The sequence below is a fragment of the Moschus berezovskii genome, chromosome 8, assembly GCF_049115385.1.
Source record: "Moschus berezovskii isolate FMDL1 chromosome 8, NW_MosBer_1.0, whole genome shotgun sequence".
Classification (NCBI taxonomy): Eukaryota; Metazoa; Chordata; class Mammalia; order Artiodactyla; family Moschidae; genus Moschus; species Moschus berezovskii.
In genome coordinates, this window is record NC_142467.1 from 21,080,007 (window position 1) to 21,107,637 (window position 27,631).

Sequence of the window (27,631 nt, forward strand, 5' to 3'; positions counted from 1 at the left end):
ATGGATGTGAGAGTTGGACTGTGAAGAAAGCTGATCCTCGAAGAATTGATGCTTTTGAACTGTGGTGTTGGAGAAGACTCTTGAGAGTCCCTTGGACTGCAAGGAGATCCAACCAGTCCATTCTAAAGGAGATCAATCCTGGGTGTTCATTGGAAGGACTGATGCTAAAGCTGAAACTCCAATACTTTGGCCACCTCATGCGAAGAGTTGACACACTGGAAAAGACTCTGATGCTGCGAGTGATTGGGGGCAGGAGGAGAAGGGGACTACAGATAATGAGAAGCCTGGATGGCATCACCGACTCGATGGACATGAGTTTGAGTGAACTCTGGGTGTTGGTGATGGACAGGGAAGCCTGGTGTGCTGTGATTCATGGAGTTGCAGAGTCGGACACGACTGAGCAACTGAACTGAACTGAACAAATAATAGCTCAACAAAAGTTATCTATTATTAATACCAATGGTGTCCCTTTGATGTATGATCTGTGGTCATTGTTGATGACTCCTTACAATAGGGATCTCACTCAGGTTATTTTGTTCTGTGTCCTGGAATCTGTTCCCCATGATGGTTATAGACTCTGAGTTATCTTGCATATGATTTTACAACAGGCATCTTGATTAAATGTGGAGTTCACATACGGTCTCCCGCCACTCTGGATCATAGGTATTAAAGATGGTACCCTTGATGGCAAACCTCTTATTGAGGCTCATTATAGTTGAGGCTCAATAAAGATCTCTTAATGGATAAATTCATTATCCACTCATTGAAAGGACTAATGTTCATTGGAAGGACTGATGCTGAGGCTGAAACTCCAATACTTTGGCCACCTCATGCGCAGAGTTGACTCACTGTAAAAGACTCTGATGCTGGGAGGGATTGGGGGTGGGAGGAGAAGGGGATGACAGAGAATGAGATGGCTGGATGGCATCACCGACTCGATGCACATGAGTTTGGGTGTACTCTGGGAGTTGGTGATGGACAGGGAGGCCTGGCGTGCTGTGATTCATGGGGTCATAAGGAGTTGGACATGACTGAGCGACTGAAGTGAACTGAATGGATAAATGTCACATGATACACCCATTCATATATTTAAGAGAATGGTTTGGATTTGAAGTAATTTGAATACTTGTGTTAAACACAATTTGAGAAAATTACAAATTAATCCTAAATTTCTCCTTTATTCAAGGGATACGCAAGACGTTTGTGGAATCTGATTCACCATGTGAATGGAAGCTCTAAAGGTGTTCTTGTTTATCTTTCTTTCTTGCCTTTGTTTGATCCCGAATTCCTGTGCTTGTAGAGAGGCAGTTCCTTTGGGGACTTTAATTTTGTGACCAGAAGCAGAAAGTATCAATGACCTGCTTTGAGAAATTTGCAGTTCTGTTTTACTGATGATGCAGCTGGGAAGAGGTTCAGCTAAAGCAGGTCTGAGAGGCGCCTGTTACTCAGCCGGATGTTCCCGAGGCAGCAGTCCTAACTAATGTGGCTCTGCAGGTGCTGTAGAGTTTGTGAAAGGTGTGTGGGTAAACAGGCATGACCCAAAGAACCCTAGTTTTCTTTCACATCATTCCTTCTTTCTGTTCTCACTTTTATTTTCTCATATTTCCTCTTTCTCTTGCCTTCTCTTTTCCTGCTTACTGCCCTATTCCAATAACATGGCCGTTTGGATCAGAACATGAGTTTTAAGAAGATATTCATCACACAGTTCATGGAGAGAAAGTATGCAGGGGAACAGAGCAGTGAAAGGAAAGCAATTCAAGTACACAAGAAACTGTGCGTCCCGTTACTTTCTACCTCTTTTGGGGACTCTTACAGCAGACACTTTGTCTTTTCATTTTACATAGTGAGCTCCTTTCTCTTCGACTTAAATTCTCTCCCTCTCTCTGCTATAGGCCATACGGAAGAGTGCATATTCATATACACTATTACCATGTCTGCACGGATGAATGTACTCTAAACCTGTTGTCTGAGATACTACATCAAGAATCTCATCTGAATCTTATCTGGGAGTGCTGAGAGGGTGGCAGCTTGGGGGATTTGGGAGGGTATACTTTGCAGAAGTTAAAGGAGGGCAGCGAAGAGAGTTTGGATTACCGAGCACAGTAGTTTCCTTGAGAACCATGTGTCTTCATTACGATTATTTGTATTCCCCACAAAGCTTCAGTTCCTCCCTTTCTGCTTTTCTCATTTTCTGAAGCCAGTTTGCTGCTAGGATTGGCCTAACTGAGGATTTCTGGGTTATAGTTCTAGGCTCGTGTGCTTCTTGCCAGGAGCGCCTCCCTAGATTGACTTGGCAGCTCCGCGTGCAGGGATGTGGCTGGCACACTTTCTCTCCTATTAGTATCCGGTTCAATGAGTGTTGCCTGACAGGCTGAGGGAGTGTCTACAGCCTCGTGGGGGAGTGACAGCAGAAACCTGCTTTTTGTCTGGTGACCCTCCAGGGACTTCTCCATCAGGATTTGAATCTGGGGTGCACAACCCGCTGCATCTCATTCTCTGCTAATTTGCATCTTAAGCGAAGCATCTTACTTTCTAGTCATCCATATTTATGATCTATCATAGTACATGGGTGACTCCTTTCAGTGCAATTTTCCAATGCCATTAGTCTCTGGATTCCAAATTAGGGCCACCCTGATAAATAGGCAAATAGTTTAGCAGATTTCAAACAGGGATTAGATAAACAGGGGTAAAGAACAATAAAATAATACATGTAGCACAGCCAATTTAGAGAAAAGAGTGCATTTTATGTCAACATCTGATCACCTTAAATGGCATATTACATATAATAGTAGTCTAAATGTGCCTTAATATTTGTATAGTATTTAAAAATGTACCATGCACTTTCACATGTATTTAAAAAATGTGTTTCCCTCTTAAAATCTGTGAAATCTGCAGGATGGGAATGCAGATGAGAGAACTATCAAGAAGATAAAAGACACCAAAAGTTTCAGAACAGACCTGAACCTTAGCCTTCTGTGTCCTAGTCTTGTCCTCTTGTCACTATAACATATTGTTTGATAGAGTAATTTTAGACTGGATAAATGTTTAGAAAATTCTGTTCAATCTAAGAACAACTGAACCTCTGCATATGGTATTGTGTACAAAGATGAATAAGAATCCAGCCTTCGTATTTCTCCTACTTACTAATTTCTGCCACTAATATTCATGCTCAGAAATTAGTCAGGGATTTTATGGTCTGGATAATCAATTTAGCATCAACTATCTCCAGCAGGATTCTGAGATGAAGCTAGCTTTCACGCTAGAACCGGGGTTTGTGTTTTCTGCTAAACCAAGGAGAACTTGCATCCTAGTATATGCTTCCTGCTTTTAGATTAATAAGGACAGCTCTTTGCATATATTCATGAAAATGAATTCTAAGGAAGCCTGGATAACAGTTGAGTCATCTTGATGTCCTGTGACAGGTGTGTCTGCTGCTGCTGCTAAGTCACTTCATTCGTGTCCAACTCTGTGCGACCCCATAGATGGCAGCCCACCAGGCTCCCCCGTCCCTGGGATTCTCCAGGCAAGAACACTGGAGTGGGTTGCCATTTCCTTCTCCAATGGATGAAAGTGAAAAGTGAAAGTGAAGTTGCTCAGTCGTGCCCGACTCTTAGTGACCCCATGGACTGCAGCCTACCAGGCTCCTCTGTCCATGGGAGTTTCCAGGCAAGAGTACTGGAGTGGGCTGCCATTGCCTTCTCCAGACAGGTGTCTCAGTATCCACTTACTGTGGTAATTTAGTCTTGCTCTTACTAGAAAAGTGTGGTTCTGGTGGGAAAGGAGAGTGTATGTGAGAGAGAGTTTGGAAGAAGGGCTAGAGGTTGAAGAAATCTATGGTTTAGAGTGATCTTAAGAGATACTGTGTGATTCTTGATCATTGCTTATTGGAAGGTTCTTCTCTACCTTGAAAAATCCATTCTTAACTTGTAGTGACCATCTGACTTTTCTCCTTTCTTGTTTGAATTTTAGGTCTATACTTCTAACGCCATTTCTAACCCTCAGTTGCTTCTTGTTAGCATAACACTCAAATTTTTTCCCTCTTGCTTTTTTCTCACTGTCTCAAAGGTACAAAGGACCTAATTGCAAAAACAGGTGCCAGTGTTTTCTCATATTTTTTTTCACTTCTGCATAATAGCAGACAGAAATGACTAAATCTTCTTACTTAACATTACCCTTTCCTTTAGACTTGAAAGTTTCCTGTCTTGTAAATTTTTCTTTTCTCTATTTCACTGTTCTTATTCTTGCAGTAAGCTCCTAAATACGGACACTACTAGGTTCAGTTCTCTCTATGTGTTATTCGTATTCTCACTGGATATTTTATTTGTAGCCATGGATTGAATAATCATCTATATGACAATGATTTATAGATCAGTAGAACTACTACTCGGAGAAGACAATGGCAAGCCACTCCAGTACTATTGCCTAGAAAATCCCATGGATGGAGGAGCCTGGTAGGCTGCAGTCTGTGGGGTCGCTAAGGGTCGGACACGACTGAGCGACTTCACTTTCACTTTTCACTTTCCACTTTCACACATTGGAGAAGGAAATGGCAACCCACTCCAATGTTCTTGCCTGGAGAATCCCAGGGACGGGGGAGCCTGGTGGGCTTCCGTCTATGGGGTCACACAGAGTCGGACACGACTGAAGTGACTTAGCAGCAGCAGTAGCAGAACCTACTACATCACTTTAGATAGATGATTCACAGCTTCCTTTGAGATATCGTATTTCTAAAAATAAAACTGCATTTGTTATTGTTGAGTTGCTCAGTCATGTCTGACTCTTTGCAACCCCAGGGACTGCAGCACACCAGGCTTCCCTGTCCTTCACCATCTCCCAGAGTTTGCTCACACTCATGTCCCATTGAGTCGGTGATGCCGTCCAACCATCTCATCCTCTGTCATCTCCTTCCATGACACAGCAATTACATTTGTGGATAAATAGCCAAAAAAATCCAAAACCACTGATTTGAAAAGATGCATGTACCCCAGTGTTCATAGTGCCATTATTTACAATTACTAAGATATAGAAGCAACCAAAGTGTCCATCAACAGATGAATAAAGGTATGATATGTATATGAAGTGGAACATTCAGTTCAGTTCAGTTCAGTCGCTCAGTCGTGTCCGACTCTCCGCGACCCCGTGAATCACAGCACGCCAGGCCTCCCTGTCCATCACCAACTCCCGGAGTTCACTCAAACTCATGTCCACAGAGTCGGTGATGCCATCCAGCCATCTCATTCTCTGTCGTCCCCTTCTCCTCCCACCCCCAACCTTTCCCAGCATCAGAGTCTTTTCCAGTGAGTCAACTCGTCGCATGAGGTGGCCAAAGTATTGCAGTTTCAGCTTTAGCATCAGTCCTTCCAATGAACACCCAGGATTGATCTCCTTTAGAATGGACTGGTTGGATCTCCTTGCAGTCCAAGGGACTCTCAAGAGTCTTCTCCAACACCACTGTTCAAAAGCATCAATTCTTCGAGGATCAGCTTTCTTCACAGTCCAACTCTCACATCCATACATGACCACGGCAAAAACCATAGCCTTGACTAGAAGGACCTTGGTTGGCAAAGTAATGTCTCTGCTTTTTAATATACTATCAAGGTTGGTAATAACTTTCCTTCCAAGGAGTAAGTGTCTTTTAATTTCATGGCTGCAATCAGCATCTGCAGTGATTTTGGAGCCCCCAAAAATAAAGTCTGACACTGTTTCCACTGTTTCCCCATCTATTTCCCATGAAGTGATGGGACCAGATGCCATGATCTTTGTTTTCTGAATATTACTCAGCCATAAAAAAGAACTTAGATTTTGCCATTTGCAGCAACATGGATGGACTTGCAGTGCATTAGGCTAAGTTAGATTAAGTCAGAAAAAGACAAATACTGTATGATACTGTTTACATGAGGAATCTAAAAGGAACAATGAACTAGTGAAGGCAACAAAAAAGAAGCAGACTCCCAGATGTAGAGAACAAACCAGTGGTTATCAGAGGGGAGACAGGCAGGATAAGGGTGGGGGAGTGGGAAGCATGAAGAATTGGATATAAGATAGGCTCAAGGATGTATCGTACATAACGGGGAATATAGCCAGTATTTTGTAATAAGTGTAAATGGAGTAACCTTTAAAAAGTTGTATAAAAATTTAAAAAACATTTTAGTGAAAGTGAAACTCGCTCAGTTGTGTCTGACTCTTTGTGACCCCATGGATTATAGCCCCCCCAGGCTCCTCTGTCCATGGAATTCTCCAGGCCAGAATACTGGAGTGGATAGCTGTTCCCGTCTCCAGTGGATCTTCCCAACCCAGGGATCGAACCCAGGTCTCCCCCATTGCAGGCAGATTCTTTACCAGCTGAGCCACCAGGGAAGCCCTCCCTGCCCCCCCCCCAAAAAAATATTAAAATGTTAGAAAAAATAGTCCCTCAAATCCCATCTTAAAAAACAAAATCAAAACAGCAAAGTAAAAAAAATGTGTTATCTCCTGACCAAAACCTTTCTGTGTTCCTGTATTTTCTATCTTGGTTAATGTTATCACATCTACTCCAAATTAGAAATGAGACAACTTTGACTCACTTGACTCTTCTCTCATACTCTAAATACATTTATTTACTAAGACTAATCTGGTTCTTAGGTGTCTTTCAAAGACCCAGTCACCATCCCATTTTACTATCCTATGCTGGGCTTTCATCACTTTTCCCTGTTGCAATGGCTTTCTAACTTTCCTATAATTTACTTGTAAATGTTTGTGTGAATATGAATTTATTTTAAAAAATATAGAGCTCTTGTAAAAATATCTTCTATTCCCTGTAGCAATCAAGACAGCTCCATAACAGTAGGGGACTCTATAAATATTTGTGATTTTTTTTTTTTTTAAATCATAGTTCAGTTTCATCTGAATTAAGATGGCCTAGAGGTAAACTGGGCTTTTCCAGGAAGAATTCTGATTGAATTCTGTCTTCTGTTGTGGAAATCTCTTGACAGAGATCAGGCTACTCAGGCTAGACCTGCTCAGCCTTCTTCAGTGTGGTGGGGAAAGACTTGTTTCCTGGGCATTTCCAACTGACAGGTAGCACTAACTTTTTGGATTGTGCTGTAATAGTAGGCAGATAGCAAGTTGAATTATGGATATCCTCCACTTCTATGTGAAATCTTTTCTGATATTTAAATACTTGCATATCTTGGTATTTACGTATTCACATCAAGTTGCATTATGAGTATGCAACGCATTGTGGATTTGTGAGATATAAATATGCAAATGTAATCTACTTTGTCCTGAGGTAAAATGCTTCTTGCCACTACTGAGAGAATATGAGTATCCATGTGATAATAGGTGGCTGCAGTAAGTTTAAGGACAGTAGCTTCTTTTATAGGTAGGTCAGTTTCTTAAATGAACATGTGGTGTAAAAACTGCAGAGTCAGTGTAACACTAAAATTCCATTAAGAAGTTGTTACATGGGAGACAGACATAATTTATGGTTTCACTGAGTCCAAAATATCCACATTTTCATGACAGTGTTGGGAAAAATTGCTCATTCCTTGGCTGAGAACAGAAGACTAATTTTTGTTTACAGGACTCACTAACAGGAAAACACATGTTGCTAACCTCTGAAGCATACACAGCATGATGGGATGCTCAGATCATGAAAGACATACATGAACTGTGATGACGAGGGACATGCAGCCATGTGTCCCAACTTTAGCACCCTAGTTTACCCTGTGTCTTCCCTGAGTGATAAAGCAAGGAAAATTACCTGCTCTCTTTATTTTTTTAAATTGAGTGCATGTAATTAATTCTGCATAAGTTAAATGATTTTAGGTTCCATTGAATATCCAAGCTTTGATGCATAGAATAGATTTTAGACATCCTGATAATTTTAACATGAAGTAATTAAGTGCTAGTCATTGCTTGATTTGTGTTCAGAACAGTTCTAACACCTGAAACAACTTTTAAGTTTTCTTCATTCAGTTCAGTTCAGTTCAGTTTAGTCGCTCACTCATGTCCGACTCTCCGTGACCCCATGGATCACAGCATGCCAGGCCTCCCTGTCCATCACCAACTCCCGGAGTTCACTCAAACTCATGTCCATCGAGTCGGTGATGCCATTAGCAATGTATTAAGATGAGATATAAAATTTAGATTCTCCCCCAAATTAAAGATTACATGGTCTTTATTATCATTAAAAAAAAAAAATAAGGAACGATATATTATACTACCCTGTCAGGACTTAGCCACATTAACTGAAGTGAAAGTCGTGTCTGACTCTTTCTGACCCCATAGATTATATAGTCCATGGCATTCTCAAGGCCAGAATACTGGAGTGGGTAGCTTTCCCTTTTCCAGGGGATTTTCCCAACCCAGGGATCGAACCTGGTCTCCTGCATTGCCGGCGGATTCTTTACCAACAGAGCCACAAGGGAAGCCCAAGAATACTGGAATGGGTAGCCTATCCTTTCTCCAGCGATCTTCCCAACCCAGGAATCAAACTGGGGTCTCCTGCATTGGAGGCGGATTCTTTACCAGCTGAGCTACCAGGGAAGCCCACATTAACTGAGACATATGATGTTGTACTCTGAAATTTTTTAGCCTCATCAACTTTGAAAAGGAATAATTACTGAACTTACTTTTATTATGCAGTCCAGTTTCTTCTGGCATATTGTAATTTACTACTCAAAAGCCTCTTGATGAAAGTGAAAGAGGAGAGTGAAAAGGTTGGCTTGAAGCTCAACATTCAGAAAACAAAGATCATGGCATCTGGTCCCATCACTTCATGGGAAATAGATGGAAAAACAGTGGAAACAGTGTCAGACTTTATTTTTTTGGGCTCCAAAATCACTGCAGATGCTGATTGCAGCCATGAAATTAAAAGACGCTTACTCCTTGGAAGGAAAGTTATGACCAACCTAGATAGTACATTAAAAAGCAGAGACATTACTTTGCCAACCAAGGTCCGTCTAGTCAAGGCTATGATTTTTCCCGTGGTCATGTATGGATGTGACAGTTGGACTGTGAAGAAAGCTGATCGTCGAAGAATTGATGCTTTTGAACTGTGGTGTTGGAGAAGACTCTTGAGAGTCCCTTGTACTGCAAGGAGATCCAACCAGTCCATTCTAAAGGAGATCAATCCTGGGTGTTCATTGGAAGGACTGATGCTAAAGCTGAAACTGCAATACTTTGGCCACCTCATGCGGCGAGTTGACTCACTGGAAAAAGACTCTGATGCTGGGAGGGATTGAGGGTGGGAGGAGAAGGGGACGACAGAGAGTGAGATGGCTGGATGGCATCACCGACTCGATGGACATGAGTTTGAGTGAACTCCGGGAGTTAGTGATGGACAGGAAGGCCTGGCGTGCTGTGATTCATGGGGTCGCAAAGAGTCGGACACGACTGAGCGACTGAATTGAACTGATGTTTTGCCTCAATTTTTTGAATCAACTTAAATAATTTTGTGAGACTCCTAAGAATGCAACATTCTGTGCTAGGAAATTGAGTTGTAATTATCTAAGTAAATTTTTAACCTGGTCAAATTTTCTTAAAATAAGTGGGTGTGAAATTCAGCAGGATCAAAGGTAATTAATGTTTTCCAGCAGTAAGTGTGATAAATACTTGCTTGTTAAGTCAATTACATCAAGACAAAACTTGAATGTGAAGTAAGAGTGTACTATAAGTAAATTGCAAATAGCATTCATGTGACAGATCTACTAATTTGCTACTTGTTATTCCAGCAAGATTTGAAAAAATTAGATAGCTGAAGTTGTTATAAGGAAGACAATTTACTGCAGAGATGCCCCAAAAGAAAACTTTAGACCTCACTTTTGCCTGTTGATTTTTGCCAAGTAGTCATCTGGGGTTGGTTTTGAAGCAATCTATGACCATTCACACCAAAGTGATAGTTGTAGAGAAAAATTAGCAACAATTGCGCATTCTGCTTCTTGGTAATATACTGCTGTTTGCTTAAGATCTGCAAATACTTGCTGCAGAGTATCAGTGGTATTGGCCTAAAATAACAGTATAATAGGAAAGTCTGTGGAATAAATGACAGCATTCCCTGTTGAACTGAAATTTAATGAGGACAGTGGAGAGATGTAATTGTGTGTTCTACCTGACTCAACTCTGAATTTAACTGGAATTTTTAATACGTGTTCTAAAGTTATTGGTACTTAGCAAAATAATTTACAATGTTGCTTCTCCCCATTTTGGGACTTTGAAAAAGGAGTTGAACTAAAGTTGGAAAAATAAAAACTTTAATACATGATTCATACTTTTACAATACTTTGGCCACCTCATGCTACGAGTTGACTCACTGGAAAAGACTCTGATGCTGGGAAGGATTGGGGGCGGGAGGAGAAGGTGATGACAGAGAATGAGATGGCTGGATGGCATCACCGACTCGATGGACATGAGTTTGAGTGAACTCTGGGAGTTGGTGATGGACAGGGAGGCCTGGCGTGCTGTGATTCATGGGGTCGTGGAGAGTCGGACACGACTGAGCGACTGAACTGAACTGAACTGAACATACTTTTACATCCACATTGTTAGGAATTTTTAAGATGAGGAAGTCAATTTATTTGAAAGTTAGTTATAGTTTATTTAATAATATTCAAGGATAGATATTCACATTGTTTATTATTTCACTAATTGTGGGTCCTCTTGATAGCATAATATATTCCTGTTCAGCATTCAAATGCCATGGTTTTCCCAGATGTGGGTATATTCAGCCTTCAGCTTTTACTGATAATGTAATAGAAAGTGTCTGTGGAAGATGAGAAAGTATTTTGAGATTATAATTAGTTGCACTCTCTTTTAAGTTTTTCTGTCTCAATTTATTCATATACATATCAGTTCAGCTCAGTTCAGTCGCTCAGTCGTGTCTGACTCTTTGCGACCCCATGAATCACAGCACGCCAGGCCTCCCTGTCCATCACCAACTCCCGGAGTTCACCTAAACTCATGTCCATTGAGTTGGTGATGCCATCCAGCCATCTCATTCTCTGTCGTCCCCTTCTCCTCCCGCCACCAATCCTTCCCAGCATCAGAGTCTTTTCCAGTAATATATAGGTATGTATATATATGTATTTCTTTTCTATCTTATTAACTTATTTGTTTTGGTGACTAGGCTTAACTTTTCAAAGTTGACCCAAGTTCTCTTTTTACCTGGGAATTGTTTAGATTGACTCTGTGAAATATTATAGTAGATTCCCAGCAAGAGTAGAATAATTTTTAACATTGAACTTCCCAGGAAATCATTCTCAAGTGATGCATAGTACAGTAAGGAAAAATGCCAAGTATATTTCTAGAGGAATGGGTAATGAGAGACTGCTCTCTGTAATGGGAGAATACTTGGATAGTTCTGACTTTCAAGTTAGAGACACTCTCTCACAGATATCTCTTTTCTTTTGCCTCCTTTTGTTTCTCTGAAGACCCTCCTTCAAAGTTCCCAATGACAAACTACAGCTAAGAGGCTGAACTAGACCTAGGTAGACCTACATTCAGGTCCTGACTCTGTCCACTACTTACTAGCCTTAAGACTCCTTTCAAGATGTTCCCACCTGTCTAGCTAACATTTGTGTTGATAATACGGGATGACAACGATAGTTTGTGTTTGTAAATGTTACAGGAGCTAATGTTTGTGAAACACATAGCACCATGTTTGGCCTATATAGTAAGAACATACTAATAATTCCTTTCAAAATTAAGAACAAGTCTCCTGTTAGTCTCAGCTCCATCAATTACTCAACCTTCTTTATCTGTATCATGGTAAGAATCTATTCCACGTCTCCTCAATTTGCAATGAAAGCAGAGGAAAATATATCCTCTAGACGTTTTCCTTTAATTTCTTTCCTCAATATCATATTCTTTGTCAGAGTCCCAGTTTTTCTTTGCCTAATTGATGATGATGATGTTAAATAACTGAGATGATGATGATAAGAACAACTCACAGTTTTGAGCACTTATGTGCTAGGAACTACCTTAAGCATTTTGCCTGCATAATAATGCTTAATCCTCAAAGAATCTTGTCTGAAAATATTAATATGCTTATTTTATAAATGAAACATACATTTAATGGGTGGACAAGCAAGCTTTTTCTACTTTTTATGAATAAACTACCAATATCAAGTATTAAGTAATAATTAAATTTGGAGTTAGGGTTGTAATTTATATTTTTCACAGCTCAATCCCAGAAATCCATTTTTAAATAATAACAGCAGTATCAACTATTAAGTTTTATTAGATGCTTGTGGCAGGCATTGTATTAAAAAGTTCACGTGTTATTACTTAATTCTTACACCAATCCTGTGAAGTAAGTATTACTATTATTCATATTACATAGAAAGGAACTAAGAATAAATACCCTGCCAAAGTTTACGAGGCTGGTCTGTGAAGCCAAGTTTTGACCCCCGATAATCTCATCCCACCCTTCAGCACTATTGCACTCTGTGCCCCAGTATATGTGATGTTGTGGATATATAACAGATTGCCCTTATATATCTTCTTAGCACTAAGCAAAATTTCAACAATTGTCAGAAGAATCATTTTTATGTTTCTTTCCTCTGTACTTCAGCAGTCACTGTCTTCTGTGATCATTATATTCAGTTCAGTTCAGTTCAGTCCCTCAGTCGTATCCGATTCTTTGTGACCCCATGAACTGCAGCATGCCAGGCCTCCCTGTCCATCACCAATTCCCGGAGTCCAGTTAAACTCATGTCCATCGAGTCAGTGATGCCATCCAACCATCTCATCCTCTGTCGTCCCCTTCTCCTCCTGCCTTCAATCTTTCCCAGCATCAGGGTCTTTTCAAATGAGTCAGTTCTTCACATCAGGTGGCCAAAGTATTGGCATTTCCAGCTTCAACATCAGTCCTTCCAATGAACACCCAGGACTGATCTCCTTTAGGATGTTCTGGTTGGATCTCCTTGCAGTCCAAGGGACTCTCAAGAATCTTCTCCAACACCACGGTTCATTATATTAGGTTGGTACAAAAGTAAGTGCAGTTTTGGACTGTGAATTTTAAATAATTATAACTAGGCTTAAACACATCTTTATTAATCAAAATAGGAACCATTACAATCAACACATTTATGCTAACAAAAAATAAGTTGGTTCATTCCTGTAGCGTAAAAATCCATGCTTCAGGATTCGACAAACTCTTGAAGCATTTTCTGCCTCTTGCTGTTTGTAGAAGTGCTTTCCCTGCAAAAATTGTGGAGACACTTGGAGAAATGTTAGTCTGTTGGTAAGAGGTAAGGTGAATATGGTGAATGAGGCAAAACTTTGTAGCCCAATTCGTTCAACTTTTGAAATGTTGGTTGTACAACATGCAGTCCGGTGTTGTCATGGAGAGGACTTGGGCCCATTCTGTTGGCTGATGTTGGCTGCAGGCATTGCAGTTTTCAGTGTGTCTCATTGATTTGCTGAGCATACTTCTCAGATGTCATGGTTTTGCTGGAATTCAGATGTCATGGTTTTGCTGGAATTCAGAAAGCTGTAATGGATCAGACTGGCAGCAGATCACCAAATAGTGACCATGACCCTTTTTTGCTGCATGTTTGGCTTTGGGAAGTACTTTGGAGCTTCTTCTCAGTCCGGCCACAGAGCTCATCATTGCTGGTTGTCATATACAATTCACTTTTTAATGCACATCACAATCCAATTGAGAAATTGTTGTTGTTAGGTAGGATAAGAGATGATGACAATTCAGAACACCGATTTTTTTTTTATTTGTGGTCAGCGCATGAGCCACCCACTTATTGAGAGCTTTGTCACCTTTCCAATTTGCTTCAAATGCTGAATGACCATAGACTGTTCAACGCTGAGTTCTTTGGCAACTTCTCATGCAGTTGTCAGATGACAAACTTCAATGATGGCTCTCTATTGGTCATTGTTACCTTCTGATGGCTGGTCACTATGTCCCTCATCTTTAAGGCTCTCATCTCCTTTGCAAAACTTCTTGAACCACCACTGCACTGTACGTTCACTAGCAGTTCCTGGTCCAAATATCTAGTTGATGTTGCGAGTTGTCTCTGCTACTTTATGACCCATTTTGAGCTCAAATTAAAAATATTGCTCAAAATTGCTTTTTGTATAACATCATTTGCCTAGTCTGAAATAAATATAAACAACAAGTAATGTCATTAGGAAAAAAATAAAGCAAGAAATGCACATTAAAATGATGTATAACATAAGCACATTTATTTAAGAGTATTCCAATATCAAACAGCAAAGTTCAACAATGCAAAACTTCAGTTACTTTTGCACAGCCTAATAATTCCATCCTTTTCTCTATCAAAACCACATCTCTTTCATTCTTTCCCGAACAGTTTGAACCCTGACTACAGACTGTTTTTCTGGACAGACCAGGGCAAGAATGATAAGGCAGTGTAATTCTCATCACCAATCACCCTTTGACCAAATTCACTAACTTAAGCCTGTGTGTTTGTGTGTTTTTTGCTGTGCAGTATCAGGTGCATAGATGCTTCTTTACATACAGTTTTTACAAATCCTGAATTCAAGGTATAGGAAATTGGTTACATCTTGCTGTCTCTCTGAAGATTGCTGTATGATAGGAGCTCGGTATACAGTTTTTGATGATTTTATAAACCTATGAGGAGCATAAACAGAAATGGAAACTGCCTTAATGATTTAAACTGGTGTGGGCCATCTGCATATTGTCTGTGTATAGTTCCGCATACTAAGTGTTAATTTTGAGATTCTCTCTTACTCTGGAGGCATAGTAGAAATGATTAGGTTGAGAATCACAACTCTGATAATTAGCTCAGAGATTCTGAATCAGGATATGTGCTGCAAAAAAAGTGATTTTTTTGGGAGCATTTGGCCCTAAGGGGTTGGATAACCAGCTGTCTCAGATTTTATACCTGCCAACATCTGGTTTGGTCAATAGATACTAGGAAATGTAACAGAGCTGGAGGGAGTTCTCCTAACTCTGCCTTGACCTCTGGAGGGTAGGACAAGGCCTTGATTCCCTTTTGGGAACAGTTGGAAAAATACAGAATTATTTATATTGTGTAAGATTTTCAAAATGTTTCACAAGCAGTTTTTTAAAGCTTGTGAAGCTTTCTCTGAAGTGAGTTTATATGTTATTTCCATTTTATAGAGTTTAGTAAGGTGCAGAAAGATGTAATTTCTTTGCTTTGGTACCCAAATGAGTTAACAGCAGGCTAGAACAAATACGTAGTTTTAGTGGCCATTCTGTTTTTTTGGTTTCCCCATTATCTTATTTCAGAGGCAAATAAAGCCAAGAGGGGAGAAGAACAGAAAAGACAAATATTAGAGTGGTTAAGGAGGAAACATTTTAAAAGGAAGATGGTTATTTATGCAATTCTCATTTTTTGAATGTGTGTTGATTCTGAAGTGGTTTAAAAATGTGTTCATACTTTATGAAATGTCCAAAGAAATAATTACTTCATTCTACAACTCATTTAATCTTGCTCACTGATATTTCCCCATTTGATCCCCACTGTGCTGTGTAGTGGAGAGGGAAATAAAAACAACTCATCTATAATATCAGTAGACTCAGATGTGAGGCTGATACCACTCTAATGGCAGAAAGTGAAGAGGAGCTTAATAGCCTCTTGATGAGGGTGAAAGAGGAGAGTGCAAAAGGTGGCTTAAAACTCAACACTTGAAAAACTAAGATCATGGCATCCGATCCCATCACTTCATGGCAAATAGAAGGGGAAAAAGTGGAAGCAGTGACAATTTTCTTTTCTTGGACTCCAAAATCATCGTGGATGGTGACTGTAGCCATGGAATGAAAACACACTCGTTGGAAGGAAAGCTATGACAAACCTAGACAGTATATTAGAAAGCACACATATCACTTTGCGGACAAAGGTCCATCTAGTCAAAGTTACAGTTTTTCCAGTAGTCATGCATGGATGTGAGAGCTGGACAGGAGAGAAGGCTGAGGGCCGAGAAATTGATGCTTTCTAATTGTGGTGCTGAAGAAGACTCTTGAGAGTCCCTTGGATATCAAGGAGATCAAACCAGTCAATCCTAAAGGAAATCAGTCCTGAGTATTCATTGGAAGGACTGATGCTGAAACTCCAATACTTTGGCCATGTAATGAGAAGAACTGCCTCACTGGAAAAGACCCTGTTGCTGGGAAAGATTGAAGGCAGGAGGAGAAGGGGACAGCAGAGAATGAGATGGTCACATAGCATCACTGACTCAATGGACACGAGCTTGAGCAAACTCCAGGAGATAGTGGAGGGCAGAGAAGCCTGGCATGCTACAGTCCATGGAGTTGCAGAAAGTCAGACATGACTTAGCGACTGAACAACACCAACAAATAACTTTAAATTTGGAGGGTTTCTAGTTCTTCAGACTCTTCTAGTTTAATCGATCTTTTATTTAATCCACAGACCTCTTCCTTTTTTTCCTTTTCCCCAAAGTATTTCTTGGCTTTAGGAGAAACGTTGATGATCTCAGGTCTCTGAGTCCAAGAGGGGGGCCCTCGATCTTGTGCTGTCCTTGGCTGCAGGGAGTTGTGTTGCCCCTGGGTGAGGGCTGGCTGTCTCTGTTGAGATGTGGTTGGTTGATAGTGTCCGTGTACTAGGTGTCCCGTTCTCCTATTGCTATAGTTCATAACTTCTTTTTTTCATAATCTAGTTTCTGTACTTTTAAGGAGCCCATCCCCATTACTCATGGGTTCCATCTTGGCTCCTACTGACTCTAGAGAATGCCTAGGGTGAGGCTGGTACTCCCTTTTGCTGTCTGCCTTTCCCATGCTGTCAGCTTGTCTCCCAACAAATCTTAGCTACCTTTCTTCTCTCTCAGAGCACAAGGGAACTTCCAAGCCTTTTCTGCACTACATTTGAGAGGAGGATAGCTTGAAAGTACTAACTCAGCTTATTTCTCTGACATTATTCTGCTTTGATAATTCCTAAATCGATGGTGGTAGTGGAATTTGCCACAAAGCTATCTCTTCCTAGATTCCCAAATGAGAACTGGGGCAAAGTCTTTTTGTTTTTGATATTCCTCCGAAGTTTCTAACATGCCTCCTTCCTCCAGGACTTGTACCTAGAGTGTCAGGACATAAGTGCCTCATCCTGTTCTTTTATCAACGTCTTCTATTTTACACAACTTTACAACCAGTACCCACTCCAGTGTTCTTGCCTGGAGAATCCCAGGGGCGGGGGAGCCTGGTGGGCTTCCGTCTATGGGGTCGCACAGAGTCGGACACGACTGAAGCGACTTAGCAGCAGCAGCAGCAGCAGCACAACCAGTTACCCAGTTCACTTGCTATTTGTATTCTGTTTGAGAGGGCAAAAATTTTGCTGAGAGTCCAGTGGTGAAGACTTTGCCTTCCAATGCAGGGGATGAGGGTTGGATCCCTGGTCAGGAAGCTAAGATCCTTCATGGCTCATGGCCAAAGAACATTATTGTAACAGATTCAGTACAAACTTTATCCAGATCAAAAAAAAAAAAAAAAGAATCTAAAAAAGTATTTTTGCTGAAGAATCCACACACTGTTGGAAATATTTATTCTTGGTGTATCCACATAAACAAGAGTCTTGTAGCAGCATCCGTAGATTCTAATCTTGATTCTGTGACTTTAAGCAACTTATTTAACCTGACATAACCTTGTTTTCTTTCTCTTTAAGATGGAATAATTTTATGTTTTATGACTGTTGTGAAAATTAATATATGGCAAATTTCTGAAAAGACTCTGGGAGGAAACAGCTCTAGTGGGGGTAATGTGCTCATTTATGAACACTGGGAAAGCCCAGGGAGTCGAGTTTGAGGGTTTAACACCAATGACAGAATTCCCTGTCTTTTTCTCCTCATAAATTCATGTTTGAATTTGTCCAGGGTTTTTCTTTCATAATTTCACTCTTTATTTGCATCTATAATTAATTTGTGCTTCTGAATAGGAATATAGCAATGCTTTTAAAATTTGCGATTTAAAACACTCAACCCTGTGTATCCCCTGATGGGCATCAGAAGATAACACAGAGTTCTAGAACACACAATTTGGTAATTATAATACGTTGTCAGTGTCATATAAGAGTTAATGTGGAATATGCTGTAAAAAGTTTGATGGCTTCTAGGTATGCTTTATAATGGAATCTATATCCGTAAGTATATTTATTTATGTTTAATCACATCACAGGTATATTTATAATGATGCATATATACTCACATAAATGTATAAAATACATGTATATACATGTAAATATAGCAAACAAAAATACTCACACATGTATATACAATTATTAAAGCTGGTACAGGATGAAAATCCAAACTCCTAAGTGTCCTAAGTTGTGGTTCTGCTTTCCTAAATAAAGTAGATAAGATGTATACATAGATTTCTCTTTGGTAAGAAAGACTTTATTTTTTCTATGCCATTAAGTGATCTTCCCTGTACTTATCTAAGTCAGTTCTGATTTGGAGGCTTGCCAAAATAAAGTCCCACTAGCCACAAAGAAATAATTTACTTAGTTGGTCTCTGTAATACTAGCTTTTGGAGACTTAATTCCCAAGCCCAGAGATTTTCCTTAACCTTGTACAGATAGAATTACTTAATTTGTGTAATGGAGAAGGAGGAATCAAAGAGAAAGCCAGTTAGAGCTAGATTGCTATGATGATCTGTATGATATAATGCATAAAGCCGTTTTTCTTTTTTGAGGTTAATATCTGTATCCACAAATCCCTGAAGATTAAATGCCTTAGTCAAAAGTAATGGCCTGGGAGAAGTATATTTTAAATATTTGTTATAAAATCCATAGTATACTTCTGAGTAGACTTATTTTCAGTGAATGAAAATGGTCTTAAAAGTGAAAATCCTCTAAGACACAGATATACTTATTGGTATATCTTTGAAAATGAAGCTTTTAATCTGCACATTAATTTTAGAATTATATATAATGATGCTGTGAGAACTAAGAAGAAAACAATAAAAAATTATGCACTTTACAAATATTAAGCAAATTTGCAAAGTACATCTTGATACATGTATATATGTGTACATATATATCTTGTCAAGAAAAAAAGTCACAGTCATGAACATCAAACTTGATGTTTTTGACATATATATTCTCTTGGATATGTAACAATTTTGTATTTTATCTAATGTAAGGAATTTGGTTTCAGCCTGAAGATCTCTAACAAGGGTTTGTATTTTTGAGCAGAAAAAGATCTTCACCTAATTTTGAAAATTCACAGAAGATACACAGACAGCATGATACCCAAAATGAATTACCAGGCTTCAAACTCAGTTAAATTTCTCAAACTCAGTTAAATTTCTCAAACTCAGAAAGTTACATGTTGGCTGCATAAGTTTTACCTGGAAGATTCTTTCAGATTTGTTGCCTCCTTTAACACACCCAATTCTAAGATCTATTAAAATCAATAGTTAAAATACTTGCTAAATATCAACTATTAGAGAGATGTCAAAATCTAGTACATGTTCAGTTCTATCGGGGACCAGCCTCGATATGGCCCAGGGTATCCTCGGGATGAACGGCATTGGTGTCAGAGACAGAGAGAGAGAGAGAGAGACAGGGGCTGATGATTCCTTGGTTTACGCAGGAGACCAATAAAACTCCAGCACAGGGTTTGCTCTGTTTACGTAGGCCGCAGGTGCCCTCTCGAATCACTGGAGGCACCCCACCAGGGCACCCCCTCGAGTGGGTCTTAGAAGCCCAGGCAGATAAGTAAACACAGAGGGCCCAGCGCTCCAAGGATCTCAACCAGAAAAAGGAGACTAGAGAAAAGGACAGAAAAAGAGAAAGAACGACACAGGGAGACCAAGCTTCAGTGAGCAAGGCCCAAAACTTTATTTTCCAGCGCTGCATTTATACCCTAAGTTGTGCACATAAAAAATAGAGAAAGAGAGGTATAGAGTCACGCCAAAATCACACAGGGTCAGCAGTCTTGACCCTTATCAGGATCAGGGCTTATTTTTGTATGTCTCGTGATACACAAAAGTTTTGGGTGGTTTACATCATCTTCTGGCCAGGAGACCTGCTAACAGTTTGTGGCCCTCTCTCCTAACAAAGGTTAGTTAGCTAGAAAAAGTCTTATATTCTTTTAAGGTGATTTTCCTAAAGTCAGGTGCTAGACACAGGACAAAGTTACATTCCTATAAGGCAAAGGTGTAGTGAGCTACAAGAAAGGAATTTATTAACTTAAGATATGATGTGGTTAAATAAAAGGCTACTACTTATTTTCTCTATATGTGATTAATATATTTCCAAGGATACAATAGATAGAGGAAACTTTGCAGCAAGCATTGATTCAACAATGAAATCTTTTTTATTACTATTCTAATGATTTTAACTTCTTCAACAAATTCCTGTATTTTAGAATATTAAGCTTTCTGTCCTTGCATGGCTGGGAGGCTATAAACAGTCACATTCATAGTTGTAAGAGCCCGGACAAACTTGTCATGCAAGTTAGAAAGCTATCAGAGGGGCTTGGATTGGAACATTCCTATTAAGCCGAGGAGAACTTTTAAACTACAGCTCTGAATTAATGTTTTCAGAGAAAGGTGGTTGGGGGGAAGCCCCTGTAAGTATTAGAGGACTTGGTAAGAGGCGTAAGATAGTAAGGCAGTCAGACTCCGGTTTTCTTTGGGGTAGATGCTCAGGTAAGTCCAGGGGGTTCCTCGAGTCCTGATTAGCCTTTGCCCGTCAGGCCTCTTCCCCAGTTGACCTTTGCCACGGGTAGGATTTCCCTCGCTGGCTCCCGGCACAGTTCAGTTGCTCAGTTGTGTCTGACTCTTTGTGACCCCATGGACTGCAGCATGAAAGGCTTCCTTGTCCATCACCAACTCCCCGAGCTTACTCAAACTCATGTCTATCAAGTCGGTGATGCCATCCAACCATCTCATCCTCTGTCGTCCCCTTATTCTCCCGCCTCCAAGCTTTCCCAGCATCAGGGTCTTTTCCAATGAGTCAGTTCTTTGCATCAGGTGGCCAAAGTATTGGAGTCTCAGCTTCAGTCCTTCCAATGAATATTCAGGACTGATTTCCTTTAAAATGGAGTGGTTTGATCTCCTTGCAGTCCAAGGGATTCTGAAGAGTCTTCTCTGACACTACAGGTCAAAAGCATCAATTCTTTGGTGCTCAGCTTTCTTTATAATCCAACTCTCACATCCATACATGACTACTGGAAAAACCATAGCTTTGACTTTTGTTAGCAAAATAAAAATCTCTGCTTTTTAATATGCTGTCTAGGTTGGTCATAGCTTTTCTCCCAAGGAGCAACCATCTTTTCATATCATGACTGAAGTCACCATCTGCAGTGATTTTGGAACCCCCAAAAATAAACTCTCTCACTGTTTCATTATTTCCCCATCTATTTGCCATGAAGTGAAGGGACTGGATGCCATCATCTTACTTTTCTGAATGTTGAGTTTTAAGTCAACATTTAGTTCTGCTTCACTTTCTCCCATAAGGGTGGTATATTCTGCATATCTGAGGTTACTGATATTTCTCCCGGCAATTTTGATTCCAGTGTGTGCTTCATCCAGCCCGCCATTTCACATGATGTACTCTGCATATAAGCTAAATAAGCAGTGTGACAATATACGGCCTTGACTTACTCCTTTTCCTATTTGGAACCAGTCTGTTGTTCCATGTCCAGTTCTAACTGTTGCTTCTTGACCTACATACAGATTTCTCAGGAGGCAGGTCAGGTGGTCTGGTATTCCCATCTCTTTAAGAACTTTCCATAGTTTTTTGTGATCCACACAGTCAAAGGCTTTGGTGTAGTCAGTAAAGCAGAAGTAGATGTTTTTCTGGAACTCTCTTGCTTTTTCAATGATCCAGTGGATGTTGGCAATTTGATCTCTGGTTCTGCTGCCTTTTCTAAATCCATCTTGAACATCTGGATGTTCACGGTTCACATACTATTGAAGCCAGGCTTGGAGAATTTTGAGCATTATTTTACTAACCTGTGAGATGAATACAATTGTGTGGTAGTTTGAGCATTCTTTGGCATTGTCTTTCTTTAGGATTGGAATGAAAACTGACCTTTTCCAGTATGTGGCCACTGCTGAGTTTTCCCAATTTGCTGTCATATTGAGTGCAGCACTTTCACAGCATCATCTTTCAGGATTTGAAATAGCTCCACTGGAATTCCATCACCTCCACTAGCTTTGTTCATAGTGATGCTTCCCAAGGTCCACCTGACTTCAGACTCTGGGAATTCTTGCTCTAGGTGAGTGATCACATCATCGTGGTTATCTGGGTTGTAAAGATCTTTTTTGCACAGTTCTTATATGTATTCTTGCCTCATCTCTTTAATATCTTCTGCTTCTGTTAGGTCCATACCATTCTATCCTTAATTGTGCCCATCTTTGCATGAAATATTCCCTTGGTGTCTCTAATTTTCTTGAAGAGATCTCTAGTCTTTCCCATTCTATTGTTTTCCTCTATTTCTTTGCAATGATCACTGAGTAAGCCTTTCTTTTCTTGCTATTCTTTGGAACTCTGCATTCAAATGGGTGCATCTTTTCTTTTCTCCTTTGCCTTTTGCTTCTCTTCTTTTCTCAGCTATTAAGTGTAAGGTATGTGTTAATATCTAGTTAAAGCAAATTCTTTTTCATTATGGTAAATTAGACATATTTCCTCTTTCAGTTAAGTTCAGTTCAGTCGCTCAGTAGTGTCCGACTCTTTGCGACCCTATGAATCACAGCACGCCAGGCCTCCCTGTCCATCACCAACTCCCGGAGTTCACTCAAACTCATGTCCATCGAGTCGGTGATGCCATCCAGCCATCTCATTCTCTGTCGTCCATTCTCCTCCCACCCCTAATCTTTCCCAGCATCAGACTCTTTTCCAGTGAGTCAACTCATCGCATGTGGTGGCCAAAGTATTGGAGTTTCAGCTTTAGCATCAGTCCTTCCAATGAACACCCAGGATTGATCTCCTTTAGAATGGACTGGTTGGATCTCCTTGCAGTCCAAGGGACTCTCAAGAGTCTTCTCCAGCACCACAGTTCAAAAGCATCAATTCTTTGGTGATCAGCTTTCTTCACAGTCCAACTCTCACATCCATACATGACCACTGGAAAAACCATAGCCTTGACTGCAGTAAAGATGTCAAATCCCCAGCTTGGAGTTGTGGTCTGGAACTTGGAGATTGACAGTCAAATCACTTTTGCTATTAGTTCAAGTTTAGATGAATTAGCCATTGTAACATCTGGGTTTCTAATTTTTGTCAGAAACCTAATCTCTATCTTGGTCTCCAGTTCTGTGCTTTAGTATCATTATACATTAATTTATATGAGATATTTAGCTCAGTTAGAGTATAATGTTTAAAAAATAAAGAGGAGAATTTACTCTTCACAAGAACAAGGTAGTTTTAAACAAACCTAAATGATTTTGTGGCCATAGTCTAGACTTCTAAGTTTTAGAGGGCATCTCACAAATATCTAGCACTCTATGGGCTATTGATGATGCTCAGCAACAGATTTTCTGAGGGCTTCATACAAGCCTATTATCATGGAAATAAAATGAACTAAAATAAACTATTCCCAAAGTATTGGGTACTGTAGAGAAATCAATAGCAACAATGTTCATGGCCCAAAACAGAACTTTGACATACTCTCTGTATTTATATACTTGTATGAGAAATTTAGCTGCAGTGTTTCACCGCAAAACAGATTTCTGTGCAAACTGAACTCAATTGGAAAAGGGTAGATAGTCAAAAGATAAATACTTTTTAGACTTTGCCTAATTTCTTGAGTTATTTGGTAGCCTAGAACTGTTAAAGGTGCGAGGAAGTCAGAGACACTGTAGGATCTGTAGACTTTAGCTAGGATGTGAAGTTCTCATCTGACCTGCTTAATATTGAAAAGAGCCTAAGGATGATGGCTCAAATGGTGGTTTAATCCCTGGGTCAGGAAGATTGCTTGAAGAAGGAAATGGCAACCCACTGAAGTATTCTTGCCTGGAGAATCCATGGACAGAGGAGCCTGGTGGGCTACAGCCCATGGGGTCACAAAGAGTTGGACAGGACTAAGTGACTAAACACTTTTTCACTTTCACAAGGACTTTTATGAGCTGCTTGGAATTGACTATTGGGCTGGTTGAACACACAGTATCCTTCGGATAGGACTTCAGCTCATTTGGTTACATCTTTCTTCTGATCAGGTCAGAAATATTGCAGCAAGATTTTAACAGGTAATGAAAAATCTCAGCTCTTGTTTTTTTACCTCCTAGAAACAAGTGGTGAGAACAGATCTGGCAAAAATGACATCAAATTGGTTGCCCAAGATAATAGTGGTAGCATTTGTTCATGTTTTAGAATCTGGAACATCAAACAAAGTAATGTCAGGGGAGTAGAATTAGTGAAAAAGGAAAGTCTGTGTTGGCAGAAGCAGCAAAATAACTTTGGATGAGACTGAGTTCAAGAAAACTTGTCTGTGATGATTGTTATAGAGTGAATGTGTCCTCCTAGAATTCATTATGTTGAAACCTAATCCCCACTGTGATGATATTTGGAGGTGGGCCTTTGGGAGGTAATTAGGTCATGAGTGGGGAGCTCTTGTGAATGGGATTAGTGCTCTTATTGAAGAGACCCCAGGGAGCTCCCTCTCCCTCCTTCTGCCATGTGACAACAGCAAGAAGACCACAGTCTCTGAACCAGGAAATAGGCTCTTATCAGACACTGAATCTGCTCGTACCTTGAACTTAGACTTCCCAGTTTCTAGAATTATGAGGAACAAATCCTTGTTATTATAAGGCCCCCAGTTAGTGGTGTTCTGTTTATCCAAACAGATGAAGACGGAGTTGGAAGCAGCAGCAGAAATGGTGAGCCAGAAAGAGGTGTGGTGGGTGGCTGGAGTGCCTTTCACTGGCATATTAAGGTGTTGTCTTCCTTGGGCAATTGCAGGCATTTGAGATCAAAAGAGACCATGAGAGCAAGAAAGGGCAGTAACCACATGGATTAGTGTATTAGCTATAATTGCTTCAGGACTTTTTTTTTTATTGCCATAAGTTTTGCTACATTTTAAAATCTAAATGTAATCATGAGGCAGTGCTTATTGTTATGGTTTTGGTTTTGTTAGGTTTATGAAATGTTCATAAAGTGGTTAGATCTAAGCTGGCTTTGTGTGCAGAGTAGTAGGTAGAAGTAGGCTTTAAGCAAATCACTGGAAATTGCAGAAATATTGCAATATGTCGTGATTTAAGTTGTCAGGAAGGATCAGAGATTAGTTCAGTTACTGAATTTCATGCTTAGTTTTTTTTTTTTTTGCCAAATAATATTGGAAAACAGAGGTTAGCTATTACTCTTACTTTAATACGTCTCTTCTGGGTTGAAATTGACATTTTTATGTGGACCACAAAGCACACAAAATGTAGCAATATTATTTTTTCTCTAAAAAAAGAAATTATATAGAATAAAATACAGGCCATATACCTGTTTCTGATGCTAGCAAAGGAGGATATGTACTGATTTTATATAGAACATAGTTTGAGTGGTACCTGTTCATATTGCTGGAATACATCCATTTAATAATTAATTTTGAAAATCCTGTTACTACATGCTAGGTACTGCCTTGGTAGTCAGGATACATTATTGAATACAATAAGAATCTCTGCCCAAAATAATTTATATTTTTAGTAGGGGAAGGCAGGCAATAAACAGCAAAAAAAAAAAAAAAGATTATAGTATGTTAGAAAGTGATAACTACCATGGAAAAAAGAAAGTAGTGCAGGGTCAGAAGGATGAGGTTATAGTTTTAAATTCAGGCTAGTTGATATATAGGGCTTCCCTGGTGGGTCATCTGGTAAAGAACCCACCTGCCATGCAAGAGATCTGGGTTCAATCCCTGGGTTGGGAAGATCCCTCGGAGAAGGGAATGGCTACCCACTCCAGTATTCTTGGCTGGAGAATTTCATGAACAGAGGAGCCTGGCAGCTATAGTCCATGGGGTCCCAAAGAGTCATTATCAAGGTGGCATTGGAAAAAATCCTTGAAGAAACTAAAGAGTAAAATTGTGAAGCTTTCTGGGGTAAGAATGTCCCAGAGAGAGCAGTCCATTCAAATGTGAGATTTGGAGGAACAGCAAGGATCCACGTGTTTCATCATATCCAGATTGGCTTCTCAGCCATCTGATAGGGGAAGGCAGGGTGTTTTGCTTCTGTCAGTAAGTACATTCTGCTGAGCTATTTAATATCCTTAAAGATGATGCTGTTAAAGTGCTGCACTCAATATATCAGTAAGTTTGGAAAACTCAGAAGTGGCCCCAGAGCTGGAAAAGGTCAGTTTTCATTCCAATTCCAAAGAAGGGCAACACTAAAGAATGTTCAGACTGCCATACAGTTGTGCTCATTTCACATGCTAGTTAGGTTATCCTCAAAATTCTTCAAGCTAGAGTTAATCAGTATGTGAATTGAGAACTTCTAGACAGCGTAGTAAAAAGCAGAGATATCACTTTGCTGACAAAAGTCTTTGTAGTTAAAGCTATGGCTTTTCCAGTAGTCATATATGTATGTGAGAGTTGGGCCATAAAGAAGGATGAGCTCCAAAGAATTGATGCTTTTGAACTGTGGTGCTGAAGGGGACTTTATTGAGAGTCCCTTGGACTGGAAGGAGATCAAGCCAGTCAATCCTAAAGGAAATCAGCCCTGAATATTCATCGGAAGGATTGATGCTGATGCTCCAATACTTCAGCCAAGAGATGCAAAGAGTTGACTTGCTGGAATGACCTTGATGCTGGGAAAAATTGAAGGCAGGTGGGAGAAACGGGCAACAGAGGATGAAATGGTTAGATAGTGTCATCAACTCAATGGATATGAATTTAGGCAAACTCTGGGAAATACTGGGGGACAGAGGAGCCTGGCATGTTGCAGTCCATGGAGCCGCAGAGTTAGACACCACCAGTGACTCAACAACTACAAAATGCCTATGCTTAGCACCAAGCATATTGCCATAATTTTGGGAAGATTCACATGTTTCAGTGCTTATCGTCTATTAGGAAAAGTATGCATAAAACATATAAAACTTAATAACTGGGAAAAGTTTTCCCAAATACAAGGATGCCACAGAGGAGTACAAAAGTAGAATTTAACTTAATCTGGTACTCAGTATTGGTTTTTCTCGGGGAAATGAATTTCTGGTGAGATGCAAAGAAGGAAGAGTGAACAGGACCACAGAATGAGTATCAGTTTCAAGACAAAGGAATTAGCCAGTGCAGTGTGGAGTGAAGCCAAAGGAAGCCAGCAGATTTATGAAATTAGGAAAAGGTTAGCGTGATTGGGGCATAGAAAATAGGATAAGCAGCTTGAGTTGAGGCTGTGGCCAGATGATATAGATCCTTAGACCGTATTAAAGAGTTTGGGTTATAGCCACATAGCCACGTGAAGCCTTTTGAGGAGTTGTGTGGAGGTGTGGGCAATACAGAAAGGGCAGTTCAAAATCTGCAGAACTGGGTTCTAGTGCGGGCTGTAATACTAACTTGATGTGTGACCTGAGTTAGTGAAAAAAAAAAATCCTGGGCCTCAATCATTTTATATATCTGTGTCTGTATTTACATCTCTATGTATGCGCTATATCATTTTCCGCATTTGTCTATATCTATTTGCTAGGTTGCTTTGTCTCTAGGGGACTGTAATAGGTTGAACTGTGTCCCCCTTGCCTCCAAATATATGTTGAAATCATAACCCCTG